Source organism: Liolophura sinensis, chromosome 1 (assembly GCF_032854445.1).
Source record: "Liolophura sinensis isolate JHLJ2023 chromosome 1, CUHK_Ljap_v2, whole genome shotgun sequence".
In the NCBI taxonomy this organism is placed as follows: domain Eukaryota; kingdom Metazoa; phylum Mollusca; class Polyplacophora; order Chitonida; family Chitonidae; genus Liolophura; species Liolophura sinensis.
Window position 1 is genome coordinate 80,461,571 of NC_088295.1, and position 22,113 is coordinate 80,483,683.

The following is a 22,113-nucleotide window of genomic DNA, read 5'->3' on the forward strand; positions in this document are numbered from 1 at the left end:
CAGACAATACTGGTTAACTAATGAAATGGAGGAACAGCTTAGGAAAATTAATTAGTTCCAACAGTAATCAATAAAGCATTGTTTTAAAACAAATTAAACCTTTATATTCTATTTACAGCTATATATCAGTCCATTGGTCAAGTCTTCTTTTCGTTCTGTGCCAAATTAATACAATATGCCATTCTATTTTAGATTGATGCTTCTTTTGTACAGAATTGCCATTAAAATCTCAGAGCAACCCGTATACGTGCCAGATACTATGTTACAAAAAATACCAAATAAAGACAAAGATTTTCTTGTTGGTTTTCATTTTTTCGGTTTACTGTCACTGATCAGAGATTAAACAAACACGTGATCCAATAAAAAAAGTCCACAAACATAAAATCTGATGGGGATTTTCTCATACAATTGTTCAGATCACACCTTTGAACAGACTAATCTTGACTCAATCAAGTCTTTTGATAAACTCTATTTGATTCTTTATAATCATATTTAAGCAGCCAGAACAAATCTACTCTAGTCAGAGCAACAAAGCCGTTCAATGAAGCAGGTGATGTCTTCAAGAAAGCCAGGAAGACTATTTGGTTTTATATTCCACATTATTACACCCCTTGACAATGTCAGGACAAATCTAAACACAACCCAGCTCCATTCACAACACCTGGACTTTGAGCACTTCTATTGTACCTGGACGTTCTGAGGGCAGCCAAGAAACCCTAATACCGCCCAGATTTGTGCAACAAAACCTTAATTAAAATGAGCCAGTTCAGGCAGGTGTGTTTTGGGGCAAACTTGAAAGTGCCCCTGATGAGAATCTACCTAGATCAGCTTTAGACTCAGCACTGGTAATTAATCAATTCTCACCTCAGCCAAGCCTTCAACCTACCTACACAAACTGGTGTCAGTTACAGGCTTGGATTTCACCTGACATGGCTTAAAACAATTCTTCAAACACCTTTATCCAATCTCATTGATTACAGGTGATTGTCTCTGCGATTAACGCTGATAGACTTATTTCCTCCTGCCAACAGCCATTATTAATGAGCTAATTACAGGTGTTCTCCGCACACAGGTAATCAGTTTCAGGATGTAACCTGTCACTCAGCCAATCTACCTGCCTAAAGGTGTATGTAGTGTAGAGTTATGAGCCAGGTAAAAAGCTCATGGCCAGACCTGAAACTGTAGACAATGAAAGCATGAGAGTTAATCACGATACATTAGCTGTCCTAAAATGGCCCTTACATAGAGTAGCCATAAATAAAAAAAGTACAGAGAGAAGCATATATCAATATTTCACACTTATCATGATTGATGATATATTTAGTCTTATATTTCACATAAATTTCAGGAAAAGCGAAAACAGGCGAAGTTCCATGCCTGAAAACTTAAATCTGATGGCATCTATCTAAACAGACTGCAGATACCATGTCGCTGTAAATACTTTTTATGAAGACATTTGTTATTCAGGACTGAAATTCTTTGATACTAAAACCAAGAAAGAAATGCATGTACTGAATTACTTCCATGGTACACAAAACAAGCTGAATGCAATGGAATAAATTATAAACACATCTCTTAACAATATCACTAAAGCCAATATTAACATGTAGATTTCATTAAAATAGTGTTTGCTTCATTGATTATTTCATAAAGCCAACATCCCGCATAAAAAACGTCATGTAGAAAAGAAGCCATACCACTATGAAAAGGTCAATCTTATAATATTACAAAAAATATTATCATTCCAAATAAAAGTGTCAAACACATAGAATTAAATTATCCATTCATGAATATCAATGCTATAATTAATTTTATAGAAATTATGTGTGTACACAGACTAATTAACTGCATATTTAGGTTTTTGGAGGAATTGGTGAGGTTAAGCTTATGTAGCGTACTTGACCAGGTGTACTTAAAGGTAAAATGCAAAGGTTTCCATTTTCGCAAAGAAATGTTGTCAACATGTTTCTCGTGTTTCAGTTTAAAAACCTTTGCAGGTTGACCCTTAACCATGTGTGTTTAGGATGTGTACTTGGCGTTAACCTGACAAGTATGAAGACTCACAAGGTCACAGGTTCTTTGCATTTCAATTTAAAGGAGAAGAAAACATAAAAATGATGCCAATATCAAATGAAAGAGCATCAAAACTTATTTGCAAATATGATCTTTAATATGTTCTTGCATTTTTTTTTCAGGAGAAAAGGGAATTTGAAAATATTTTTGTATCGTGTGATTTTGGGACCAACTTTTGGTATGTATCGTTGTTGCATAATAATGTTCTAAATAAGGATGTGATGCTTGGTTAATAAATTTATCTGCATGTAAATTTGCAGTTTATATCGAAACATATGCATTTAACCTAAATTATGATAATATCTATGCGTACGTGGGAAGGTCTGTCAGCAACCAGTGGATGGTCGTGGTTTCCCCCAGGCTGTGCCCGGTTTCCTTCCACCATAATGCTGGCCGCCATCGTATAAGTGAAATATTCTTGAGTACGGCATAGAACACCAATCAAATAAACAAACAAATAATATTTATGAACATATTAAAAATATAAATATGATCCAAATTGAGGTTTAATACATTTGTTAGCTGCAAAGAACAAATTCTAGTGCAAAAATATTTTTTAAATCTGTGTTACATCCTCATTTATGACATTATTAAACAGACTATAAATACCAAAAGGTGGTCCCAAATACCCACCATACAAAAATTATTTTCAAGTGTCTTTTTCTCCTTAAGGAAAAATGGGAAAAAATATTGAAGACCACATTTAGGAATAACTTTTTGCACTCTTTCATCTGAACTTTATGTCATTTTTATGTTTTCTCCACCTTTAAACTTGACACTTCTGTTTTTTTAACACTACAGTTTTTATCAGAGCACAACAATGTGACGGATTATTGCATGACCTCTGATCTACTCCGTGCATCCTGGTTTCTTAGCCATGAGGTGCCCTGCAAGTGATACTTTTGTTACTTGTAATTCTTTCATCTAGCCCAGTATTGATAGTAAGGTGTATTTACATTAAAGCTTACCCAACAACCAGGAATTCAACCTTCTACCCACTGAAATAATACAGTGACAATTAGAGAATCAAATCTGGCACAAAGTCTATGTGTACGTTAATCAAAGCACCAGGTGAAAAACAAATCTTAAGGGCAGTGATAATTCCCAAGTTGTTCAGCTGGTTCAGGTATGTGAAATGTACCACATGTCAGGTCACAAGGTCACAGCCTTAATTAAATCACACTTAAGTTTAAAGGTTAACTCTTCACTACCACATATCAAAAGCTGAAAAACAGATACTTGTCAATTCAATAGACATCTCCATGTTTTGTTGTTTTGATTGATTTTTGTCCAGGAACTCAAAGAGTTTAGAGGGTGTTCTGTGCCCTAGGTCCGGCTAATTGGTTCCACCTCGGCTGTAATCCAACTGGAAAAAAAAGAATAAAAACCTAGTTGAGAAAGGTGATATGAGGTGGTAAACAAAGCTATTGAAATCTGTAGAAATCTCAGACAAAACCATGTCCAGCAGTTAGACTGTTACCATCCCACACTGAAAGCAGCCATGGAGAATGTGTAACAATACAAGCAGGTTAACCTGCCCAAGGGCAAAGCCAAACTTCAAACCTCAGAGTTGAGTTATTAAATCAAGTTTGCTGTGTTTTCTTCAGTATCAGCTGCAGCCAACAGGACCTTGTCATCTTATTGATTGTCCAGAAAAATCGAAGAGATTCTCTCTGGTGTGGATTGTGTCAAGTGAATTTCTGGGAAAGTCTGGCGCTTGTTTACTCGAAGACATCAGTTGTATTTATCCTGCGTGTTAACCCTTCAGGCTCATCATGCTGTGTTTTGATTTGTTCAAACATAGCCCTTCTGTATCAGGTGTGAACGGTCCACCCCTGCACATCTGACTGCTGCAGAAATTCCAAAAGGCCAATTACACCTTGTATTGGAAACTCTCCTGTATTACTGGGACAAGGTGAGGGATGCTTTGTCATTGCCTTATCCGGGGTATTAACTCTGTATTCTGAAACTAAACAAAACTCTACACGCTACTGATGATAGTATCAATCAAGACGTTGAGGCAAAGCTGTAGATGTGATAAGTGATGCATGTCTGAGAGTATTGAGGCCAGATGGACCGTGACAAAGGCCATGAATTTCTGATTAAGTATCTTTCCTTGTTTTGAATCTGTCCTCAGCACAGAGTTTCAATTTGTTATGAGAGTGGTGAGTGGTGTGATCAAATTACAGTAGTGCAGCGTTCTGGGAGGAAGTCTGTTATTTCTTGACGTGCTTTCTCTCGCTTTACGCAGGTAGTCCTCTCGGGAAGTTCAAGACATGTTGTCGATTACACCAGCAATTTGACCCCAGTGCGGCCTCCCAGTAATTACAACAGATGAAATGAACACATAGTTTTATAGATCTGCATGCTCACAGGAGAAACAAAACGTAATATCATATCTTCTGTATGGTCAGACCATAGCCGAAAGCCCAGTACTGTTAATCACGGCACATTCTCATTGTACAGACATGAGAATTTGTATCTATCTCCATCTGTTTTTTTTACAGAAATCCAATATGCCTAGCCGGCTTGATGCCAAATCTCTGGCAAGAGACCAGAGTGTCAAACAAGACACCTATCAACTCAGGCCAAAATGAATCATCCATCAAGCATTACCTGAGTGTTGAAACACAAATCCACAAAGACTGGATAAAAGCTACACCCTTGTTTTAAACTAGGCCATTCAATGGGAAGATCAAATTTACCATCCAACTGAGCTTAACAAAACACTGGTCTTGTGTGGGGATTTAAGTAGCATATGACAAGTTTAAATCAAAACAGCAATTTACCTGTTCCCCACGGAAGACCCTGCTTCGTGCACATATTTTACGCCAAATGACAATCTGCCAGGAAAAGATCAGATGACACAGCAGATATCAATCTTCATGAAAAAAGCAAAAAACACATTGTGAAAAAAGTTTCAAACTATTCCTGTAAAAACAGATTTAATTTTGGGGGGGGGGGGGGGGATTTCTTCTGACTTAATAACTCCATGTAAAGAATTCTGTTCTTATCGTACTGTGCTGAGTGATGTGACTGTAAATATGCACCAGTTCCTAAAATTTTTAATTTGTGCTTGTATCAGCATGGCGATGTTTGTATTTTAAGGCTGATCTTGGATAAACAACCATTATAACCCTAAATAACCATCCGATTCACCAGGAAGTGGTTGTACAAAATGTCTTCAAAACAAGCTCATCATGGAAGTTCTGCCTTTCATTTGACGCATTTGATTTGGTATAGAATGTTTTTTAAACATAATGACCATCTGAAAAGTTCAGGTGCCCAAGCAGACAAATCCATTTCAAGATTTCATTTTGAATCAAATCATATTTTGTATAAACTTACCTCCTGTATTAAGGAATGCAGGTATATGAAGGTAGTGTACAAAAGATAATTACATGTAAATTTGGAAGACCAAATTCAAATTTTCCCAAAAAGTTAAAAATGCCATGAATTCAATTTTTTTTAATGTTTTAGTGTGAATGCCATTTGCATGTATCTACTGGTGCACCAAAACTCTTCATTTGTTTGTCAATTTTGATAATCATTACACATGTATAATGCACTTCAGTTTTCATGTTTCTGAACTTCCAACCCTTTGGTCACACAAGTCTTTAACCATAAATTACACTAACTTACACGTAAATTCATTCTTCACGGTTCATTAGCTCAAGGTTTCCCTTCCCAATTTATCAACCTTTTTCAATACTTTTTGTTGTGCACCATATACAACAGAACATTCTGAGAAAAGACTGACTTGTATATGTGCACAAAGGTAACTTACAGATCTGTGATAAGTTGTAAGGTTATGCAAAATAGAAAATGTATCCAGTAAAAGAAAATTGTTTATGTGATTCTTCATTATTGCATACTCAATGATTTTTCCCTTATAGCGTGGCGGTCAGTTTTATGGGTGGAAGAAACCAGAGAGATGACCAAATGAACCTTTGGCAAGTTACTGACAAACTTTCCCATGTGTCATATACACACCAGATCAGTGAATGACAAGTTGTCTGGACGAACAGCCAAATGAGTGTCACTGAAAGCTTTATAATACTGTTACCAAGGTCCCACAGATAGGGAGAGTTGGGGAATCCAGAACATACAATTATATTTATTTGACTGTATAAATAATACTTTTAACAGAATTTTAATATGCCAAAAAGAAAAAAAAAAAAAGGAAAAACAGTTACACAATTATAGCTGATAATGAGTACAAAACCTAAAACTGACCTCAATTTCAACTTCTTATGAACAATGAATGGATTAAAACTTTTAAAACTGAACAGTTCTATGCATGTTTTTTGTGCATTTAATGATGTCGCTGAAATTTATGATGCAGATGAGAAACTGTACCTTTTAATCTATTGGCTTGGATGGTTGGTTGGCCTTGAGCCCATGCTGGGTGCCCAGGCAATCTAAGGGAGGGAGGCTGGGAGGGAGGTGAAGAAGGAGATGATCATATAATGAGATAATAGCATCAGTGGAAGGTGACATTTGGATGGCTACGCACTGATTCCTCACTGCTGACAATGGCTATCCATCATGGCAGCTTCCAAATGGAAACATGCCCAGCATCCCCGCAGCAAGCCCTCTATCATCCATCAGGCATCCCCACACAGAAATGATACCCACCAACTTGTTCTCTTGTGATGCTTCTGTTACCTGAAAATCACAAAATTGTCACCGAGAGATTCTAGGGAATGGTCAGGCTACATGGTCACCAATATTGCTGAGCCATGCAACTTCTTGGATTAGAATTGTGATTCAACAACATGTTAAGCTAAAGACTAGGTACAGGTGATAGAATGACATAGAAGCAGAAGAAATATGGAGGAATGTATTTTCAGGTATACAGCAAGTCTAGTGTCTAAGATTTTCACTGAACATCACTGAATCCTAAATATGGAAGGCTCTTCTCTTTATTACAAAACGAGCAGTGATTAAAACTAATGGCCTTGAATATTCTGGACTCAAATTAATTAGAAAGTCTGATTGTATGAGGCAAGATAGTGAAGAGTCTTAAGTGTTGAGCACAGGCCAGGTTTAGCCTTAATTTCATGGGCAATGTTAGCCATTGCCCCTTACCGCTCCCCCACAGGGGTCCAGGGGCACATGGGCAGATGGAGACACGGAGGGTGCTCAGATAAGACACGTCATGTGAGGATGGTGTGGCCATCACCTTAGCGGCTGTACGTGCGTGCATACGCGAGAGACAATCAGAGACATAAACGGCTGACGGAGTGCACGGGAGAGGGTTACAGATGGGAACTATTGATTGGCAAATCTTCACGCCGACCATACCACCTTCATTCATACTGATAATTTTGTCTTCAGTCATGAGTAATTCCAGCTAAACAAAGGAGCCTGGAGTGGCCCGTGATAAAGACTTTCCCAGGAACCGGCAAAGAGATTATCATACTCCATGTGCACGGACCTGAACGCTCTCTTATTACTTCAATTGTAATTATAAGAAAGCAGTTAGTTATTGCCTGAAATCTTCACCAAGAATTAAGTCCGTTAGAATAAAATATTGAACTGCTGAATCATTCCTGCCACCTTATTGTCTCTTCAGCATTTTATGAAAAGCAAGCCAGAGATTTTGTTTATTCCCTCTGGCAACAGCGGGCCAACTGATCACCCTTTTTAGTAGAGTTCCTTCATAACTGACGAGCTGGCCACAGAGATGCCTCTTTGTCAAAGGAGCCAAGTCTATTGAAACTAAAGCTGACACATACCTGTAAAACACAATGCCCTCTATCCCTCTTATCTATAAAGACTACCCAGGAAAAGGCAGACATGTAGAAAATATTCCCATTGTCTTTCTGCAGACTGCCTGTTTACACTGGAAACAATACCAGTGTTTCTTACGGCTGGAATCACAATCACCTACTCCTTGCTGCTTGGCAGGTGTTGCTCATCCAGAAAATCACTATTCTATGCGACACACTTGGCCTCTTACAACCAACTGCCTTACTCCTACATAAACAGCCAACTTTCATATATTATTTACGCTTCCATCACCCGGACATAAATTAAAAATCTGAAAGAAAACCGAAAGGCACAGATTTGGGAAAGGGAAATTATGCACTCAATGCATAATGATAAATGATGAAAGAAATCTCCATATATGCAGCCCAAGTAGACTATTCAACACTGATATTGGTATAGATATGTTGCTTGTATCAAAATTGCATTTTTCATGTATCATCAAACGTCACCGTCTTGTTTTCACGGGAGATGTCTGGTAATTTCCGAACCAGAATATACCACATCAGATTCACCAGGATCTGATGTTCTTGGCGTCTACACTGCTTCAAACACATCCTATCTTAATATCTTATACCTACATCAAACGGAGCAGGTTCTTACAAGCAGGTTGAATAGCTTGGATAAAGTGATTCTACAAAAGAACTAAATCAATTTTCTTCCCTGAATTTTTCATATCGTTAGACAGTATGTGCAATGAATGCATACAAAATACCTGAGGTGCTAGGTTAAGAATAAGAAGAAAAACATCAGCGTTATCCTATGTCAGTAAGATAGCCTGTTTCACAAACAGCTGAAAGATATAGGTACAAATCACCTATAATTTCAAGGAGTTTTTCACAAACTATAATTGCTGCTGTGTACTATGTTAATAATGTGGATGTGTGAAACCCAGGTGAAATTTCACACGATTAACAGTAAATCACATACAACTTCATATCATTTTTCAAAAACTAATCACACTCCTGTTCTACAGTGCTCACAACAGGTCGATTTGTTGATGAAATCACAGTTAGGTGATTTACTGTAAGTCAGAAACACTGGATTGTATGCAAAAAAACAACAACAAGAGACTGTGGAGAAAATGTCAGAGAAAGGACATACAACAGTAGCAGAAGAGGAGAGCAGGAGGCAGAGTAACTTCCCACAAGAATCCCTCTCTCAGTCCTCTCCTGGAGGGTGTGGGTGCTGATTTACCTGTGTGATTAGGGGACAGTTGTGGAACATTTAAACTGTGATCTAACAGCAATGTGGAGTCACAAGCCCCCGGGCTCCCAGTGTGCTGTGAACCGCAGCCTGACAAACTGCTGTACAAGCTGGCCACAATAGCGGGCAGCAGACAATGGGGGTAAGCCAGGCTGGGGCACGTGCCGGGCACGCTGCAAGGTTAGGGACAGGCCATGGCTCTGGGTCATTTCCAACAACAACAGAAAGCTTGTCACATTAAGATGCACCACTAATCATTTCCCTGTTGACGGTTTGTGGAAGCAACTCGAAGGGTTAAACTTTGGCCAGATTTTCACCCACATGTAGATGTCACCGGTGCTAGATTGATGATTACAACCCACACCGCTTTTGACAAAAACATTAACTTTGCATTCTTTACAAACTTTCCATGTTTATGCCCATCTGTAGTTTTTCCTGACTTAAATTAATGACAATGATAGAGGACAAAAGCTCACTGATAAAATACACCTTAAGGCATATTTAGTTCCTTGTTCAATGGAAAGTTCAACTAGATAATGAGTGCCAATGATCATTGACATAAGCGACCCTCATTCAAATCACTTGGATTTGGAGATAAGAAACAAAAACGACAATTACCAATCAACCCAAAGTGAAAACTGAGGGAGAAGCCCAACGACCTTATGGATGACAAATGTCACACATGGCATAAACATTACGCCTTTATACCCAGAAACAAAAAACCTCATAAATTTAATTATGGTAGAGCAGAAAAACTATTGCTCCAGTTTTGTAAACATATATTATTGAATTTATAAATGATTGCAAAAGTAAGAATAGTTATTCAGTACTACCACTGGGAGTTATGCGACACCTAAGGAGGGGTAAAACTCAACATTTTAGATTTCTATGCTTCTTTTGACTCTATTATCATGAAGTTAAATTTTATGAAAGTTAAGAAGGATGAGGCCTTAAAGGAGAAGAAAACATAAGAATGATGCCAAAATCAGATAAAATAGTGTGGAAACTTATTTGCAAATATGATCTTTAATATTTTTTTTTCTCAAGAGAAAAGGGTATTTGAAAATATTAATAATGTTCTAAATAAGGATGTGATGCTTGTCTAATAAATTTATTTGCATGTAAATTTGTTGCTTATAGGAAAACATATGCATTTAACTTAAATTAGGATAATATTTATGAACATATTAAAAATATAAATATGATCCAAACTGAGGTTTAATACATTTGTCAGCTGCAAAGAACAAATTCTAGTGCAAAAAATATTTATTAAATCTGTGTTACATCCTCATTTATGACATTATTAAAGAAAGACTGTAAATACCAAAATGTGTTCTCAAATACCCACCATACAAAAATTATTTTGTCTTTTTCTCCTCAAAAAAAAAAATCAGAAAAAATATTGAAGACCACATATAGGAATAACTTTTTGCACTCTTTCATCTGAACTTTATGTCATTTTTATGTGTTCTCCACCTTAACATAGCCTCTTGTTGTCCATTTATTAACATAGCAGAACTTAATGTCCCAATGCAAAGACCTTAAAATGGAAGACATACAACGGATTGCTCATGTTAACATCTTGTTGTCCATTATGCATACCACACATACATGACCAACGGGGCATGTGGGCTAGAAACCAGTTTAAGTTCATTTTCACATCCAAGCAAAAAGCTGAGAAGCTGTATTGTACTTCTCTATGTTAGACCATATGGTATACTCTGTATTAAGAAATAAAAACACGGCATTTCATGTATCTTTTGAAAAGGCATAGACCCACGTACTTAAGTGAATGTCTTGTGTTTCTGAAAGTTAACAGATGACTTTGGACACACTTGTTTACAATTCTAACTTCTAATTCATACAATGAAATGATAAAGGGATGAGGAAAAAGCCCCTGTTTTCTGTAATCTTACCTCTGGAGGATTCAGTTATCTCGTGTGCATACATTCTTTTTTCAGGAGCCCTAATATAGTCCTGTTACCTTTGCATTGCCTGGAATTTGGTCAAACTTATTCACCTCACTTATTCATGTGCACAAGATTGTAAACATCATTTTATGCCTAAAAATTTTCAATACAAGCACAGCTGTAATTATTACCATAAATTTTGTCTGCGACTAGCTTGCCCATTTTTACTGATTCTGAGAGATCTATTGATTTTAGAAATGTGTTTAGAGGTTTGTTTGGAACACGGGATGATATTCAATTGGAAAATTTTTAGTTTTGGCACAAAAATAATATTTTGTGAGATATATTTGCCTATAAAAATGCACTATTGTGGGTGAAATTTCAGGTCACTTAGTGTATTTCTTCTTTTGCTTTAACACACTTACCTGTAATATACACAACTTAATTACAGCTGAACATTTATACTTCAGGTAAATATTACAACTTGTTGAGGGTTAATAGCAGGTATTTACCTTTTAAAGACTTGTAATGAACACCTGAAGACATGAAAGCTTGTTAATTGGCCTCTGACCAATCAAATATCACAGAAACTTCTGTAATGGGTAGTTGAGTATAATGCCTATAACAAGGGAGTTGAAAATCTGGTTACTGTTGATTTAGGCCTTGGTGAGCATTTGTGGAAATAACAGTGGATTTGTACCTATGTATAAATGTATATTGAAAACAGGCGTCTTAGGCCTCCTCTGAAAGCAATGGTGATCCACAAACTAACAGAAATTAATGGTGCCAAGCCATATAACAGCTGGCAGACTTACTGTCTATCTACATTAACAAGAACGGTCTCAACCTTCAATAACAGTGGACTTGCTGTGATTATCCTTGCTGAAAGTGGACTTATGAATTATGAACCATGCCTACACTGACAGCGGACTTACACCTACACATGATAGTGGACTTTGGACTCCTTATAGTGACAGTGGACTTGCCTACACTGACAGTGGACTTACACTTACACATGATAGTGGACTTTGGACTCCTTACAGTGACAGTGGACTTGCCTACACTGACAGCGGACTTACACTTACACATGATAGTGGACTTTGGACTCCTTACAGTGACAGTGGACTTGCCTACACTGACAGTGGACTTACACTTACACATGATAGTGGACTTTGGACTCCTTACAGTGACAGTGGACTTGCCTACACTGACAGTGGACTTACACTTACACATGATAGTGGACTTTGGACTCCTTACAGTGACAGTGGACTTGCCTACACTGACAGCAGACTTACACTTACACATGATAGTGGGCTTTGGACTCCTTACAGTGACAGTGGACTTGCCTACACTGACAGCAGACTTACACTTACACATGATAGTGGAATTTGGACTCCTTACAGTGACAGTGGACTTGCCTACACTGACAGTGGACTTACACTTACACATGATAGTGGACTTTGGACTCCTTACAGTGACAGTGGACTTGCCTACACTGACAGCGGACTTACACTTACACATGATAGTGGACTTTGGACTCCTTACAGTGACAGTGGACTTGCCTACACTGACAGCGGACTTACACCTACACATGATAGTGGACTTTGGACTCCTTACAGTGACAGTGGACTTGCCTACACTGACAGCGGACTTACACCTACACATGATAGTGGACTTTGGACTCCTTACAGTGACAGTGGACTTACCTACACTGACAGTGGACTTACACCTACACATGATAGTGGACTTTGGACTCCTTATAGTGACAGTGGACTTGCCTACACTGACAGTGGAGTCTTTCTTCATTGATAGTGAAGAACATTTCACTTATACAACGGTGGCCAGCATCATGCTGGGCGGAAACCAGGCAAAGCCCAGTGGAAACCCACGATCATCCACAGGTTGCTGACAGACCATCCCACAAACGGCCGGAGAGGAAGCCAGAATGAACTATGCTTGAACTCATAGCGACCGCATTTGTGAACGGTTCCTGGGTTGCTAAACACAACACTTAAAAAGGATTGAAAATATGATGACATTAAAGTGAAGACTCCTTAATTCTCAGCGGTGTTAAGTGATTACCTCAACCTAGGTGTGTGGTGTAAAGAAGTAGTGGATCTTGAAGTCCTTCTTTGGCCCTCAGGCTGTTTGCAAACGGAGTCTTTACAGAGATGCCATGTATTCCTTATTGATACGGCATTTATAACATAGGACACTCGTTCTTGTCACTTGATTTGCTATGTAACAAAAGGGCTGTGTAAATTATTTAGAGGATTTTCCCTGCCTGCCCGAGGAAGATGTGAAGTAAGATAAGGTGTTTGGCCCGAGGCTGCCCACACCTCTGCTTCTCCCATACATCAGCCCCAATGAGGCTTCTGACAGACAGGCAATAAACCCATCCATCTAACAGCAGCTAGTCTCTCACAATTCCACTTTCTCCAATCTTTCCTAATAAATTACAAGTCATCATGTAACATACAGGTAGGTAAATGGCCCAATGAAAGAAACAAAAGGATTTATTATGAGGGCTATTGCTAAAAACAATGAGAAAAAATTAACTGAAATGAATAGACGTCACATAAATTTGACAATTGTGGTAATGTCCTAATTTAATTTAACACTATCTACGAATGGACGTGTGTCTCAACAATATGTAGATCCAATCATAAATTTGTGTTTTCGCAATACATAAAAGCTTTCTGAACATACAGCTTTTGTAGGAATTAAGGTATTCTACACATCCTGAAAACAACGAAAAAATTCTCAAGAGAAACTAAATATGCACAGCAGATTAACAGATAATTAATATCTCTGCCATCTTTACAGGGAGAAAATTTAAAGTCAGACCATCACTCTGAGATTATGTTCATGATAACATTCATAAAAAGCTTTCCTTTCCATGAACAAATTTGTTAATGTCCATCTTTTTACTAACCATTTGATGTGTACATTTTCAGTGAGATAATGTTTGGCCTCTGTTCACAAGACTTTTACAATGAGTCATGCTTTAACCTTTATCCCCATACAGTCATTCATTTTCCAATAGGCATTATTTCATATAACATAGCCTTACTTACTAACTTCATCTATGAACTCGTAATGCACCCAACAATCATGTAAGTCTTTAACAGTCTATTAAAGTCTTAAGTTCATGTTACATCAGTGTGGATCACACTAGCTATAATCTATCACAGTGATTGTGACAGTCAGTGCATGCATGCTCTGGGATTTAATTATGATAGTCTGTGCATGCATGCTCTGTGACATAATTGTGATGGTCTGCGCATGCGTGCTCTGTGACATAATTGTGATGGTCTGTGAATGCGTGCTCTGTGACATAATTGTGATGGTCTGTGCATGCGTGCTCTGTGACATAACTGTGATGGTCTGTGAATGCGTGCTCTGTGACATAATTGTGATGGTTTCTGAATACGTGCTCTGTGACATAATTGTGATGGTCTGTGCATGCGTGCTCTGTGACATAATTGTGATAGTCTGTGCATGCGTGCTCTGTGACATAATTGTGATGATCTGTGCATGCGTGCTCTGTGACATAATTGTGATAGTCTGTGCATGCGTGCTCTGTGACATAATTGTGATGGTCTGTGCATGCGTGCTCTGTGACATAATTGTGATGGTCTGTGAATGCGTGCTCTGTGACATAATTGTGATGGTCTGTGCATGCGTGCTCTGTGACATAATTGTGATGGTCTGTGCATGGGTGCTCTGTGACATAATTGTGATGGTCTGTGCATGCGTGCTCTGTGACATAATTGTGATGGTCTGTGCATGCGTGCTCTGTGACATAACTGTGATGGTCTGTGAATGCGTGCTCTGTGACATAATTGTGATGGTTTCTGAATACGTGCTCTGTGACATAATTGTGATGGTCTGTGCATGCGTGCTCTGTGACATAATTGTGATAGTCTGTGCATGCGTGCTCTGTGACATAATTGTGATGGTCTGTGCATGCGTGCTCTGTGACATAATTGTGATAGTCTGTGCATGCGTGCTCTGTGACATAATTGTGATGGTCTGTGCATGCGTGCTCTGTGACATAATTGTGATGGTCTGTGAATGCGTGCTCTGTGACATAATTGTGATGGTCTGTGCATGCGTGCTCTGTGACATAATTGTGATGGTCTGTGCATGGGTGCTCTGTGACATAATTGTGATGGTCTGTGCATGCGTGCTCTGTGACATAATTGTGGACCGTTATCAATATCCCTATACCAATGATAATTTAATCAATGTCACATATGAAACTAAAATTTTCTATATGTGATCGTACCTGGACAAAAGTAAGGAAGAATTTGAGAAATGCCTATTACGAACTTTAAGAGCAAGGAAAGTCTGTGTTGTCCAAACAACAATGTGATCTTTTCCCTTTCTTTTTAAATATGAATATTTTTGGGGCATATGAATGCTTTTTATCCACGGGAATTATGAGTGAGTGAGTGCTTGGGGTTTAACGTCGTACTTAATAATTTTTTAGTCATATGACGATGAGGGAGTCCTTAGAGTGTATGTAATGTGCCTGCTTGTTGCAGGATGGATTTCCTGCCGCTCTTTTATCCAGTGCTGCTTCACTGAGACGTCTTACTGAAGGCAAGTTAGCCACCCCGCCCAAGCCAGTATACTTGTACAGGTCAATCAGTCGTTGCACTATCCCCTTCATGCTGAACGCCAAGCGAGGAAGTTACAACTTCTTCTTTTTTAAGGTCTTAGGTATGACCCAACACAGGATTGAGCCTGGATCTACTGCTCCCGCCGAGGACGCTCTATCAACTGTGCTATTGGGACCGGTCCAAGGAAATGATGAACAATCTGGATAATATTAAGATGTATAAATGCCATAAGGTGTGGGATTAATGCAGCACAAGCACACTTTTCATCTTCAATATTAGTTTCTGTTTTAAATATAGGTGTTTTGCTTCGCCATTATTTTTGCTTGTCATTTGGGCTAGCTGTTCATTTACTTCCAGGACACTTGGTTTCTATAATGTGTGGATCATTTTGATATATATAGTTTGTCAAACTTGTGCATATACTTCAATTTGCTAATTTGTTTTTACTTCAACAGTCATCCGCTGTTGATAATAAATCAAAAGACAGCATTGACTCAACAATGTTGGCCTACCAATAAGGCAAAATTGTTCTTGGAAAAAAGACTTTTAAAACTTATCTAAATTTGAGGTCAGTATTTTAAATCTCATTTTCACAATAGTAAAAGAAGACTTTCTTTCTAAACACGATAAACAGCACATGTAGTTAACAGATTTATTCTTTTTCATATGTTACATAACCATGGTAAATACCATGTGAGATAAACTTGAATTTAATTACAATATTTTATTTGTTTGCAAAAAATATATAAAAATAAACTCCTCGTCTTGCATTTCAGCAGACAGAGTTGTTCTAACCTGTACAGATTTCGTCCACAGGAGACAGACTGAAATATGGGGCCTACTCAATTTGGAACAGAGTCAAAGCATTAACAATGAGGTTATATTATCTATCTATGAGTGGATATTTCAGCTTATCTAGTTCCTGACACTGCGATTAATGTCCCTGCTTAAGGTAAGTTGACTCCCAGAGAACAAGGAACAGAGCATCAGCGTCCTTCATCCTCCAATGACCACCTTTTAGCTGCAATTACACATTTTCATGATAAATGCAGTCAGTCAAGAAACAATAGTGAGGTTAAGCACTTTAATAACATCGTATTCTGCCAGGCACTGCTGCAGGAAATGTGTTTTGTGCTCAACAGACTTAGCACTCTATCTTTTCGAACAGTTTCTTTTCAACTGTCACTTAACATCCTATCAGATTACTATCTGTATCCAACTGCTGATTTGCCGGCGTCAAGATTCACGTGACAATGCCGGCTTACGGCCAGTCTCTACAGGTTTTGTTCTTGGCTCAGGTCTGCCATGCCTGCCTTTGTGAGACCGCCACTGGTCATGGACAATGGGACCACGTGGCCACTGGCCAATGGACTTGGCCTAATAATACAGCTGGGTATTGTAACTGTGTATCAAGATCTACCTATTTCCTATCTTGTGTTTGTCCACACAGCAAACAAAGGTTTGTCAGTAATCCCTAACTTAAGTCTGGCCATGGTCATCAGTGCTTCCTCAGACATCTCTATTCAGCTTTTCACCAACATACAATGGTACGATATTCCAGACGATAACAAGCAAATAATGTTACAGTGTGCAAGCTTAAACAATCCTGACAAATCACAATTGGATTATTTTCAGATTAAACTTAGTATTCAAACTCTATAACAGGATCACAGAATCTAGATCTATATCTTTTAGCATTTAAATCCTTACAGAACATCTACACTTAAATGGTATTTATATATATCTTTTTACTTAATTGTTATTTTATGGTGTGTAATCAAGAATTTTTGTACAATTTACAAACTTTTAAACTTTCTGACATGCATTAGAATAATGACATGCATCAGAATAATGAAAGGCAAGAAAACGTCCATTGCGTAAGAATGTGCAATGGAAGCAGGAGAACCTTGCAAATTTCCTGTCAGAGAATATGCAATTTAAGTTTTGTTACACATTAACAGATGCCGCAGAATGCAGGTTTCTATCAACAGCCAGCCAATCACTTAAATAACATACTAATATACTGATCCTGTAATTCCATGGCGAAACAGTCATACATTGATACAAGTCCTAGTCACAAATTTCTTTTGTTTCCTTTCAGACTTTAATCAAACACTAGTGTCCACAATATTACAGTGCATTTGCTGAAAGTCATTCTGAAGCAATAGTAATTTTACAAATCATGTGAGCTTCATATAAGATTATATATTTATACACATTCTTCTTTTAGTTGGAAGAATACGCCAGTGTAAACGTTTTAATATTTCCACCCTATAGCCTCAAGCTGGCTACATGGTGTTTGTCACGCTTTTTCTTGATTTAAAGCCAAACAAAATTTGGATGCACTTACGACAACAGTTAATTTTTTTATAAGCCTGATATATTCAATGCCATGAAGGCTGTATTAGAAGACACTTGATAGTTACCAGCCTCTATGGGGTATTAATCTCTTCAATCAGGACATAACTGCTGATGCATCAGATGGCACCCACATGGGTTGATGCCTACCCTTCTGCACAAGAACCGATATTAACATCATATCCAAACAGCAAATCTTTTAATTGACAATATGCTTCCACACTGGCATCTCTTTTTTCTGTTTGCTCTGGTATCAGTGATTTCCATCAGAAGATCTAGCTGATCTAGGATGGAGTAACAAGTATATAGGTCATGGTACTGATGATCGAATGAAGAGATGAAATATTGCAACATGACCACTGGGAAAAAGCTAACCATCCCTCAAAAGACATCCTGTCATAATGGACACCAGACTTCCCACATATACGCAAGCACTGATTGATTTTTTTTTTTTCGCATGCAAAGATGGAGGATATGAGGAAAACTACATCCCCATCAATCTAGCAACAATAAACATTCCTCAAATTGGATCTTTTTTCCCCTTATCTCAGACTGGTTTCGGACTGTGTTACATTTAGAATGTTAAGATGGACCACTGGAAAATTACTAGACACCATGATACTGTAAAGCACATCATGACATTCAACTCCTATAACATGCAATAAAAACATATGTACAGAAAAATATCAAAAAAATTTGATACCAATCAATGTGTAAAACTACGAATGTTTCAGAAAACTACATGCTTGAAAATTTAGGAACAGCTGTATTGTGTCATTACCAGAAACTAGATAGAACACATTGGCGATAATGATAATGATGGTAAAAATGGCAGTGGCAGCAGGGGGTCCATCAAAAAATTGATGAGTTGATGACATATTCCTTACATAATTAGGGGCAGGTAAACTGATGACCATGTAGAATCACGGATTGGCGATGTGTAAACATTTCTGATTTCCACATTATTTTCATTATGTTGAAATGACCATCACATTTAATGAAAGTTGGGCTGCATCCAAACAATATGTTTCCAGCAAAATGATTGATGAAGTAAAAGAAGAGATGAACACACAAGGATGAACATGTTTACAGAAAACCATGTATACTTCTGGTAAACGAAAACAGCGTGGGAATGAATGTATGTAACACTTTTTTTCACTTCAGAAGTATAACAGAGCTTTGCTTTTTGACTAAAACACAGTACTACTGTACTCGCACTTATGGTAGCTCGGTAGCACGGTGAACAGACTGGATATGTGTTAATAGATGGCCCTAAGACTGGATATGTGTGAATAGATGGCTCTTAAACTAGATTTGTTTGACTAGATTAACTGAGTGATACAGATGGATATGTCTTAGTAGATGAACCTAGTGATAAAGAATGGAAATGTTTGAAAAGATGAACTGAGTGATATGGATGGATATGTCTTAGTAGATGAACCTAGTGATAAAGAATGGAAATGTTTGAAAAGATGAACTGAGTGATATGGATGGATATGTTTGAGTGGATGGGCTGAGTGATACAGACTGGAAATGTCTGAGTAGATGAACTGAGTGATACAGACTGGAAATGTCTGAGTAGATGAACTGAGTGATACAGACTGGAAATGTCTGAGTAGATGGACTGAGTGATACAGACTGGAAATGTCTGAGTAGATGAACTGAGTGATACAGACTGGAAATGTTTGAGTAGATGAACTGAGTGATACAGGCTGGAAATGTCTGAGTAGATGAACTGAGTGATACAGAATGGAAATGTCTGAGTAGCTGAAATGAGTGACACAGACTGGGTATGTACTGGAGTAGATGAACTGAGTGACACAGACCGGATATGTTTGAGCAGATGAATTGAGTGACACAGACTGGATATGTTTGAGTCGATGAACTGAGTGACACAGACTGGGTATGTTTGAGTCGATGAAATGAGTGACACAGACTGGGTATGTTTGAGTCGATGAACTGAGTGACACAGACTGGGTATGTACTGGAGTAGATGGACTGAGTGACACAGACTGGATATGTTCTGGAGTAGACCAAGTGAATGACAAACGACCACTGGTCAGTCCTGGACTTCTCTCTGGCTTTGTCCACCTTTGAAGCCTGAAGCTTGCCTGACCTGTGGTCAGGGGAGAAACCAGAGTTATAGCCTGACCCCTGCCGAGAACACTGATACACTATGATGGACTGCCCTCCACAGTCAATTAAACACAATGGCTCCCACAGAGTTTCTAAAGCTGTCGGGACTAACTAGGAAATTGACGTTTGCCATTCTGCACACGGGAAATGTACACTAAGGTTGTCCAGCCATGCATGAGCGCATGCTGGTGCGTGCGTAGCACTGCCAGGTACAGCGTTTCTCACCTAGAAGAGATCACAGTGGTAATCGCTGACTTCTGTCCACTTGTCAATGTTAATTCTCAGTCATCAGAGCTGTTGGGGGCTTTGTCTGGGCTAATTGTGAGCCAAAAGTGAACAGTCACACATCAATTGCTTTACCTTGGCCATTTTTTCCTGCATCCTGCATCCAGTTCAGGAAAATGATATCTGATCTGAGTGATGAGATCAGCCCACGTCTTCTCCTTGCCTTCTGTCCACTCCATTATTACAGGCAAACAGCGCACTGAACTTAGCCCATATATCACAGACTGTCTCATTAAAACAATTAAACGATGACTTCACTGGAGAACAGTACTAGAGAAATTAGAGATGGCATGATTGCAAGATTAATCAACATCAGATCAAACTTTGCTAACTAAGACTGTAATTACCCAGATAACAGGTTACATGTGCAACATGGAGCTGACTGGAAAACAAAGAGAGGCCAACTACGGGCTTGTGTTCACATTTGAATGTAACAGTAAAGAACACATTTATAACTTGTCAACCACTGTCCTGTCTCTATCGTCCCCAGTCCCCACCTGGCGTAGTGATACGCTGGCAAACACGATCGTATTGTCCCACCTTAATAAAACCAGCCATAGAAAATTCATGATATTGACACAAGATAAATAAAATGACAAGTTGTGCTGAAAAAGTTATGTCATCGTTCAGTGCTTCTCACTGTGGGATTTGTTCCCAGAAATTGTTCCTACACTAATCCCAGCCCACTTCAGGTAATTTATACTGTAATCCAGCTGTTCTCCTTGACAGAAATTGTAATTAAATTTCGAGAGGCAAATTTTGAAAATCACAGGGGTCCATTACAGTTCAGAGCTCGTCCTGTTTAAGCTGGCCTTTATGACGCTCAAGCTAATATTGCAGGTAACATTGATGACTGACTCTGAGCAAGCCAAGCCGGATTTACCCAAGTACACACCTGCATGTGCGAACAAACACAAATTGATTAATTATTACAGCACAAATAATTAGCTGTTATAACAGTTTTCTTTCATAGGGGATCAAGCAAGGTGGCAAATATACGACCACACACATGCCTGTCAATGCTTATTTTTTCTTTATCTCTTGTCACTGTACAAAACCATCCTCTATGTATACACAACATATAGAGCAAATACATTAACATCCAGCTTAAAATAAAACAATTATCCAATTACCTGACTGTCACTGCTTTTATTGCTTGACACAGTTCTCTTTGCTAAATTCATAAAAAAAGGTTGACATTCAACTTTAAAAATAGAATTCTCGAAGCATCAGGCATACCATGGGCCTAGAGTTTTTCTTTTCCATGCTGTGCAGGAATTGATACCAATTAAAGCCAACACATGGGTATCAGGGAAATTTTAATAGTTGCATGGGATGGAAGAGGCCCTAAGTTAATGGTTTACCTGAGTGGGGGATGGGTGGCGTTCCCTGGGTATTATCACCTGAGAACAGGAGATAAAACCCTGTTACCTTTTGTCCTTCTGTCATTAAACAAATGTGTGGGACATTTATGGCTGTTGCAGACCTTGTGCCATGTAAGGCACTGTGAACTCTAACAGGAGACTTAACTGTCACCTCCCAGCTTAATGGCAATGAAACATTAAAATTATATCTCTTTCTGGCACCTTGAAGGTCGCTCAAACAGGAACTTTGTCTTCCAGGAAACACCTTAATTATAGTGGCAGATAACATAAACTTTATGTGCATTTCACATTGTAATGTTCTGAGCCTATCAAGAAAGGTATTCTCTCACACAGAACAGCATGATGTTCCCATTAACAAAC

General features: G+C 38.4%; 1 long non-coding RNA gene across 4 annotated transcripts in view; it reads right to left on the minus strand.

Moving 5' to 3' along the window:
• Window positions 1-304: 304 nt before the first annotated feature.
• The window catches only part of LOC135478090 (uncharacterized), a 42,748-nt gene continuing 20,939 nt past the window's right edge, over window positions 305-22,113 (minus strand). For 2 of the 4 annotated variants that reach the window (XR_010445257.1, XR_010445256.1), the window contains 3 exons: window positions 6,433-6,741; window positions 4,863-4,916; window positions 305-3,439 (listed from right to left, as the gene is read on the minus strand). This is a non-coding gene — a long non-coding RNA (uncharacterized LOC135478090). The remainder of the gene's footprint in view (window positions 3,440-4,862; window positions 4,917-6,432; window positions 6,742-22,113) is intronic. The other 2 variants (XR_010445258.1, XR_010445259.1) reach the window with 2 other exon arrangements.